Source organism: Podarcis filfolensis (genome assembly GCF_964270895.1).
Source record: "Podarcis filfolensis genome assembly, chromosome: 6".
Lineage (NCBI taxonomy): Eukaryota > Metazoa > Chordata > Lepidosauria > Squamata > Lacertidae > Podarcis > Podarcis filfolensis.
This window is the reverse complement of record NC_139609.1, coordinates 98,368,270-98,377,551: the sequence shown is the minus strand read 5'-3', so window position 1 is coordinate 98,377,551 and position 9,282 is coordinate 98,368,270. Positions and strand designations below refer to the sequence as shown.

The window sequence follows — 9,282 nt, the reverse complement described above, 5'->3', positions numbered from 1 at the left end:
TCCCAAGCCCTCTTTCTGGGTCTCGAAAAAGGAGAGGGGAGGACCCACACCAATGGGTTGAAGTCAAAACAAAGGGGGTCTCAACTAAACATTAGGAAGGACTTTCTGACAGTAAGACTTGTTTGACAGTAGAACAGACTCTATCCGAATATGGTGGACTCTCCTTCACTGGAGGTTTTTAAGCCAAAGTTGGCTGGCCAGGGATGCTGTCATGGCCTTCCATCTTCCAGCCCCCATCCCCTTTCCATTTAAGCTAAGCAGCCCAATAGCATTATGATGTCAGCCATAACAGTGACAGAGAAACATCCCAGCTTATTAAAGAGTCAGATGTGCCTGGCAAAGCGGAAGGTGAGCAGGACACTTTGAAAGTGGAGTCAAACAGGACCCAGATCGAGCCCAAAGGTGAGACTGTCTAGGAAGGAAGTCCTCAAGGAATGCTCCATCTTTGCATGTATTGTTGAATGGGGGGGGGGGAGTAGAAGGGAATATGTTGCCCATTGTGTTTTTCTTGCAATGCAATCTGCGAAAGCTAGTCCCTTCCATATCTTTTCATGTCCCAGCTAATTGCTTCCTCACAACGTTATTCTGGATCTGTGGTTCCCAATGTGGGGTAATTTGAATTTTTTTTTGGGGGGGGGGCGCAATTCGAAGATGAGTTAGACGAAGTTAATGGCCTTTTAGGCTTCCTCCACTTGAATAGGAGCTCACTTTTTGAATAATAAGAATTACCGGTATATGTCGGGGGTGGGGCATCAAGATTTTAGAGATGCTTAGGTGGGGCATGGCCAAAAAAAAAGGTTGGGAACCACTGCTCTAGATGCCTTTTTCCTACTGCTCATCCAATATCACTCCCCCTCCCCCAATTAATTTTAGATCCAGTAAGCAAATAAAGACGTCTATTGACAAATGCTCATAGGATAAGAGCAGGTTGAAAGCAGCATAAGGTCAATAAACTTTCCCCTTCATTTTGACAGCTCAGGGGAGTCTTGGGAGTTTGGGGGGGGCGCCAAATGTCCACCATGGGCGGCTCACTCCACCCCCAACGCTCCAGCCCCCGAGCAGCTAGCTCCGCCAGAGACCCCCAGGGTCTGTGCACACCTTTGGCAGATAGGCACATTCAGGATTCTTGGAAGTCAAAGGCGTGGAAACGATGCCTTATGAGGAACGGCTAAGGGAGCTGGGCATGTTTAGCCTGGAGAAGAGGAGGTTAAGGGGTGATATGATAGCCATGTTCAAATATATAAAAGGATGTCACATAGAGGAGGGAGAAAGGTTGTTTTCTGCTGCTCCAGAGAAGCGGACACGGAGCAATGGATCCAAACTACAAGAAAGAAGATTCCACCTAAACATTAGGAAGAACTTCCTGACAGTAAGAGCTGTTCGACAGTGGAATTTGCTGCCAAGGAGTGTGGTGGAGTCTCCTTCTTTGGAGGTCTTTAAGCAGAGGCTTGACAACCATATGTCAGGAGTGCTCTGATGGTGTTTCCTGCTTGGCAGGGGGTTGGACTCAATGGCCCTTGTGGTCTCTTCCAACTCTATGATTCTATGATTCTATGATTCTATATTATGACCTATGTCTTGTGCCCATTTAATCATGACTGATTTCACCTCCTCATCTTTTGTTTCCCATTCTAGCAGAATACTACATGCACCTTTCAGCAACTTTCCTTTCCTTTCCACAACTTCTTTTTGAAATCTTGATGTCGTATAACTGAATCCTTTCTTATTGTCTTCTTTATATATCTCGTATAATTGCCGATAGTGTAACCAATTCTGAAAATGGTCTTTTATTTCCTCATAATCTCTTAATTTCCATTTTCCTTCTTGGTCCATTAACAAATCAGCCTATGTGAGCCACTTTCCTTTCTTTCCAAATGGTTTCCTTTTCTTGCAAGGAATCCTATTCGGAAAAAGGGAATTTAAAAAAGGGAAATGTTGACAGCTATGCTCAAGCTAAGTCGAGCCAGAGTGACTCGGTTGTGTTGTTGCTTTCTGTGAATAAAAGCTAATTGCATTTCATGCCTCACGTTCTTTCCAGCCCTGTGGATGACCTGAGCTCGCCTGACAACTCCTTGACAATAGGATAGCATCATGGAAAAGTAGAGCTTGAAGGTAACCCCAAGGCTCATCTAATCCAACCTCCACCAATGCTGGAATCACCGCTAAAGCCACTGTTTAAACACTCTTGGGAAAGTCACTTGCCAGACCTCCATGACAGAAACCCTCCTGTTCTTCTCTCTCCTGAACATCTCAGAGGCGTTAGAGCACGAAAAGGTCCAGAAGAACCACCGCCCATGTGGGAACTAGAACTGTCCAGATAGTCTTGCCCTTGGAGGAAAGGGAAGGGTCCAAAAGGGATGACCTATCTTGGCAGAGGGAATCAGGGCACAGAGAGTGAAGAGCCCAAGGAGGAGGGAGACGAGGAGGCCACCAGACTTCATGGTTAGGCAGGATGGAGCGCCCTCCAGCCTCTCAGCCGCTGGTTTATAATACCAGAGCCCAGATGGAGCCATACCCAGGGCGTGCAAAAGCCCTCTCCCATTTCCCCAACATCTTCCCACTTCTTCTGCACAATGACATTTGTTTTGCAAAAGGAGCATTGACCCCTGAGACACTTTCTTGGAAATTGGATTGCAAATGGAGAACGCAATGTGAAGTGGCCCCTTTGATCTTAGCTTTCCGAGGGACAGCGACCTTTACATTCTCCTCATAGTTTCTTGTGCAATGCGGGAACATTTGCCAGCACCACCTTTCCTCATTGTCTCCTCTCTGGTCTGGGTGGGGCTCCTGCTGCATTGGGGAATTATAAAAACCACCTGGCTGGAGGCTGGAGGGCACAGTGACCTGCCTAGCCATGAGGCCTGGTGCTCTCATCTTCCTCCTCGCGGGGCTCCTCTCTCTCTGTGCCGTGGTGCCCTCTGCCTCTGGCCAAGGTATGTGACCCCCTTTGGACCCTGCCTGAAAGATGGAGCCCTTTCTACCTGAGCAAGGCTCTCTCTACATGTCTGCTCTTCTGCTGCTGCTGCTGCTCTGTGTGCGGAGTTCAGATCCTCCAGAGGAGCAGGCATTTCTGAGCCATGGAGGGCTGTCTGTCTGGGAGTGTTTAAGGGGGCTCTACTATGGACCCCCCACACTTTATGGCTCTTGTTTTGATTGACAGCAGCTGCAACAAACCATAGAGCTCTGTTGAAATGAGAGGAAGCAGGCATCAAGGTTGGACAGAGGCTTCCAACACCTGTGTCCTATTCAGCAGGCAGCTACCCCCTCCATGAGACGCGGGTGGCGCTGTGGGTTAAACCACAGAGCCTAGGACTTGCCAATCAGAAGGTCGGCAGTTCGAATCCCCACAACGGGGTGGGCTCCCGTTGCTCAGTCCCTGCTCCTGCCAACCTAGCAGTTCGAAAGCACCTCAAAGTGCAAGTAGATCAATAGGTACCGCTCTGGCCGGAAGGTAAACGGCGTTTCCGTGCGCTGCTCTGGTTCGCCAGAAGCGGCTTAGTCATGCTGGCCACATGACGCAGAAGCTGTATGCCATCTCCCTCGGCCAGCAAAGCAAGATGAGCGCCGCAACCCCAGAGTCAGTCACGACTGGACCTAATGGTCAGGGGCCCCTTTACCTGTACATTTTACCCCCTCCACACCCAATTTCTGGTATGGCAACTTTGGCGAGCTCCTCAGGGGGTGCCCAGGTTGGTGAATGGACACTTTCTCCAGCCTCTGCCTGCTCCTCCACCAGTGGCTTTACAATCCCACAGCTGGGCTTGCTTTTGTAGGCTAGCACTAAATTGTGCAGGGAACTCTTCCAAAATTTATCATCGAAATTGGAGGCTTTTTAGCAGAAGACATCTTTCAGGGATTCATTAGTTCTGATTTCTGCATTGGAGGCAGTTGGACTAGATGCCCCTTGGCGGTCCCTTCCAACTCTACTGTGCTGGTCCCATGGGTTACCCGAAAGGCAAGGTCCAATTCTGGTCCGTGGTCAAAGGTGCAACATGGAGGCAGTCCGTAGTAGCTGAAGCTGGGTGCAGGGCAGGGAGTTGGGTGAAGTCAGGAACAGGCTTACAAGCAGGGAGCCAGGGCGGGTCAGGAGCTCAGGCAGGAAAGCAGGACAGGGTTCAGGCAGGAACTAGCAACCAACAAAGTTGTTCCCGCAACTTGGGACTGGGGCTGGCAGGTTTTTATCTGCCCCGAGGCATAGGGCGGCCCCGATCCTCCCTTGACTCGCCTCTCCTGGCCTGGAGGTGAGCACTCCTCCTGTGGGAACTTAGTTCCCTCGGCCTCTCTGCCCTGAGCCTCTGCAGCTCAGGAGAGGCTGGAGGGTTACCGGACCCAGAGGCAACCTCAGCTTCCCCTGATGGGGCTGAGAGTGGAGCACCTGCAGGCAATGGGTCCTCCATCACCTCAGGAGCCAGAGCAGACTCAGCTGACGCCTGCACCTGAGAATCCAGCACAGGTGAGGACCCTTCAGGCTCATGCCCCAGCCCTGGCTCAGCTGGTTCTGGAGGCAGGGAATCCTGTGCAGGCTGGGATCCCTCAGGTCAGCATCTGAGTGTGAATCCCAGGCCATCACATCTACAGTTCTAGGATTCTGTGAATGACAGCTGGGGAGGAGGGGGAAGGGATGGAGATCCCTCTCCAATACCCACCCACAGCCCTTATGCTGCAGCCCAAGAGTAAAGCAGATGTCTCCAAGAGGTTCTTGAGCTGTGGTTCCTACATTGCCGAGGCTTGGAATTGGGGATGTCTTCCAATTCCAATCTATAAGGGAGCCTGGAGCCCAGAGTGGGCTGACTTAAAAGACCCCCACTCCACTGCCAGGCAGTCATGTGGTTGTTCTGTTCCAGGGAAGCCAGGATACTGCCCCCCACGAGAAGGCTTTGGACTATGTGTGGAGGAATGTTCTGGAGATGATTCATGTCCTGGAGACTTGAAGTGCTGCAGCAACAACTGTGGCCACACTTGCCAAACTCCACTAAAAGGTAAGAAGTCCTTTCCCCTCAGAAGCAGACTGGGGTCTTGGGGTGCAACAGTCTCACCTTCAGTAGGATGTCACCTATATCAGAGGGAGGTGGGGTGTATGGGAAAGAGCTGGGACCTGTGAGCTTGTCCGCTCTTTACCACGGAGCTCAGCAAGAACTGAGAGGTCAGAATCCAGCCATTCAGCAGCTGTTAAGATTCTTAGCTTTATCAATTCCCCAGGACTTCACTGTTCTTCTGGCACAAAGGCTTTCAAGCGCTCCTGAGAAATACTCAAAGGGACAAGAGTAGCCCTCATCTCTGAGAAAACTCCCCACTAAACTACGGGAGGAAGTCCTTTCCCCTCAGAAGCAGACTAATAAATAATAATAATAATAAATTTTATTTATACCCCGCCCTCCCTGGCCAGAGCCAGGCTCAGGGCAGCTAACACCAGTAAAATCACAGTAAAAACATAATAGGGGAAAAAGAAAGGGGGAAAAAACCAATTTAAAATAGAGGTTAAAATGCAGTTTAAAATGCAGCCTCATTTTAATAGTAGCCCATACATCAAAACCATAAGGGGAGGGAAACATAAGGGTCAGACTGAGTCCAAACCAAAGGCCAGGAGGAACAGCTCTGTCTTGCAGGCTCTGTGGAAAGATGTCAAGTCCCGCAGGGCCCTGGTCTCTTGTGACAGAGCGTTCCACCAAGTAGGGGCCAGTGCTGAAAAGGCCCTGGCCCTAGTTGAAACCAATCTAACCTCCTTGAGTCTTGGGACCTCCAAAGTGTTGTTATTTGTGGACCTTAAGGTCCTCCGCGGGGCAGACCCGGAGAGGCGGTCCCGTAGGTACGTGGGTCCTAGGCCGCATAGGGCTTTATAGGTAAAGCAGATGCAGGAAGGAAATCTCTGATGCCCACTTCATAGCTGGAAAGAACACCAAGGGATAGGAGTGGCCACAGTGGGGAAACTTGGCCAGCCCCAGCAAAGACTGATCCAGCTTCAGCCCAGATGTCCATCCCTCTGCTAGGAGGGAGGGAGGGAGGGTAAAACTTGGAGACTCTTCATCTGAGCTGTGATCCTCCTAGAAATACACAATCTTTGGTTGCTGGGATGCAAAAAGCCACAACTAATTCTACACCGCTGTTACAGATAGGTAGCCATGTTGGTCTGCCATAGTCAAAACAAAAAAATTTTTCTTCCAGTAGCACCTTAAAGACCAACTAAGTTAGTTCTTGGTATGAGCTTTCGTGTGTATGCACACTTCTTCAGATACACTGAAACAGAAGTTGCCAGATCCTTCTATATAGTGAGAAGGTGGGGAGGGGTATTACTCAGAAGGGTGGTGGGAATGGGTGGTTGGCAGATAGCTGTGATGAGCCTGTTGACGACTCTTAACGACTGCAATAGGTCTTACAGGAAAAAGCAAGGGGTGAGAAGGTGAAAAATGGCTTTGTCATGTATAATGAGATAAGAATCCAATGTCTTTGTTCAGACCAGGTCTCTCCATGGTTTTAAGTTTGGTAATGAGTTGCAATTCAGCAGCTTCTCTTTCCAGTCTATTTCTGAAATTCCTTTGTAGTAATACAGCTACTTTGAGATCTTGTATAGAATGTCCTGGGAGATTGAAGTGTTCTCCTACTGGTTTCTCTGTCTTGTGATTCTTGATGTCCGATTTATGTCCGTTTATTCTTTGGCGTAAGCATGTGCTCCAGGGTCTGCATAAATCCAGGTAAGAGGCTGAGCCCCTTGTGTGAGGACACAGCACAATTAGGCAGATGCTGCTGCTGCTGCTGCTGATTTATTGTTTTTTATTGGGTCTGCTTAGCCTGGACAAGAGACGACTAAGAGTAAGTAGGAGAGCTATCTGAATACTTGAAGGGCCACCACATAGAAGATGGAGCAATTTTCTTTCCTGCTGCTCCGAAAGGCAGGACTTGTTCTGCTCCTGAGCTGCTGAGAGTGCAGGGACCACCCTGCAGCAGGGGTGTGGTGTCATTGGGAAGTCTAGTTTTGTGTGACACCTCAGACCCCTGAGCAGAACAAAGCCCACCTTAGGAATCCTGGGCTCCTCTGGCTACTGGATGGAAAGGAGCCCCATCCCATATGAAGAGAGAGAGCCTCTCTGGCCAAAGACATCTCTCAACCTTGGAATTCTGCTCTGTTGCAGAGAAGCCTGGGCAATGTCCTGGGAGTCAGCCAGGTATGGCTGGACCCTGCGTGGTGCGGTGTAAGGATGACTGGTCATGCCCTGGAGCTCAGAAGTGCTGCGGGAGTTGCCCACGAGCTTGTGCTAAACCTGTCAGAGGTGAGACCATTTATTCTGCGGAGGGTGGGGTGGGATAGGAAGCTCCTCTTCTTCGTGAACCAAAGTCATTGTGACTTATGAAGAATTGCAGAATCTCTATACCCAGAAGTGCTTACTTGGATTCTGGCTGGAGGCAGGAGGCAGTTGAGGCAAGGAGCCCCACAAGGAGAAGAAGGCCACCACAACACATGATGGACAGGCTTTGTCTGCTGCCTAGACCATCAGTTGACTAGAACTTTCAGGTTGGAAAGGGAGCCCAAGAGTCACTGAGGGTTTTGCTCTTTTGCAGAGAAGCCTGAACAATGCCCTCCAAATCGAGGTGTGGGAATCTGCATTGCAAAGTGTGCATTTCTGAAACCCACTTGAGGATTTCTGGGATCCTCTGGGTTCCAGACAAAAGTGAACTCCATTTCAGCTGCACAGGGAGGGTCTCTCTGGCCAAAAGGCATCTCTCAGCCACAGAACCCTAGAACTGACAGGTTGGAAAGGAGCCTAAGGGTCACTGAGGGCTTTGCTCTTTTGCAGAGAAGCCTGGACAATGCCCCCGGGATCCAGGTGTGGGAATCTGCATTGCACGGTGTAGAGATGACTGGTCCTGCCCTGGTATTCAGAAGTGCTGTGGTGGATGCCCACGAGATTGCCGTAATCCTGTCTAAGGTGAGATGATTTTGAATTTGGTGGAGGGTGGGGTGCAGTGGGATAGAGACTGACTGTCTGTGGTTTGTGGAAGATTTTGGAGTCTCATAGATCAAAATATCTGGTAGCCTTTATGTATCTGGAGAGAAAGAAGGAGAAGGAGAAAGAGAAGCAGAAATACCTCTTCACCCCTGTTGTGAGAATGAACCAAGCATTTTTAGTAAGATGAATGAAAAAGGGGATTTACTTACATTGCTCAAGTGCAGTTTTGCTCGAGGAGGGATGCCTGTTGCCTCTGAACTGACAGCTAAGAGATGGTCCATAATTATGACATGGGAACAAGGGGATGGGGCTCTGTCATTGAGTACCTTGGTCCAAGGCTCCATCTGGGCATCTCCAGGTAAGGGAAACCCTTGTCATCTGCTTAGCTAGGGTTATGAGCACCAATCTCTCTAGGGTTCTTTGTCCTGCATTTCCTGTGGGAATGTTCAGGGATGCAGGAGAGGATATATTGTCTGATTATAGCCTTTCCAACTTGTGTTAACAAGTTCACAATTTAGCAGAGTAACATCCCCCTTTTTAAACTCACAGCGGATGCGTTGCTACGGCTTGCTAAAACCTCTATAATAACTGTTCTGGTATTTCCCCCTTATTCCCCATAAAAGATAAGACATAGTCTTCTATAAAAGTATAAAAAGGTTTACTCACACATCATTCTGTTCACAAAAGGATCCCAGAAGGCAGACTTAGCTTAGAAAAGTAATATATACCTGGAAACTATCTCATAAGGGGACAGTCCCTTTGTCCTCTCTGGAAGCCCAGAGAGCATTTTTGGCTAAGCAGATGTTGCTTCTTCGATGCATGTAGTCAAAGAGAGAGAGATGGCAGCCCTGCCCTGTGCTTTTGTCATTACCTGCACAGGTGAGGCCACGCCCCCCTCTAGTCACATGCAGAGGAAGTCTGCCCCAGCCCAGAAGGAAACAGGAAGTTTACCTGCTGGCTGGACAAACATTCCTCCCCATGTGTAAACATGTTCACTCTAGGAATGTTGTACTTGACTGCTCTTGTGTTTCACATCCCACATTTCCATGGGTGCCTGAACACTCTTTTACTCCTGCAGCAAAGTGATGACAGTGATGCATAGCCTGAAATCCCTGCAACTTCTACAGTTTTGGAGATGTGAACCCAGCACCCAAGGAGTGAAGGCAACGATAGGCCCAGCTCCCTCTTGACCCAATAGACCCGATCCAGCATCCTTCCCTGCCTGCAATAAAATGATCCCTGTGCCTGCATACCAGAGTGTCTTGTTCTTGAGTCTTGCTTGCTTATATCTTTCCAAAAGGGTGTTGGCAGGAGGGAGGGAGGAAGAGCCTCTGGCTGA

The 9,282-nt window shown here is 49.4% G+C and overlaps 1 long non-coding RNA gene across 1 annotated transcript; it reads left to right on the top strand.

Moving 5' to 3' along the window:
* Positions 1-76: 76 nt before the first annotated feature.
* LOC310764833 lies at positions 77-4,998 on the top strand. The gene is made up of 3 exons (XR_014549250.1): positions 77-402; positions 2,039-2,112; positions 4,845-4,998. It is a non-coding gene; the product is annotated as an uncharacterized lncRNA (long non-coding RNA).
* Positions 4,999-9,282: the final 4,284 nt, after the last annotated feature.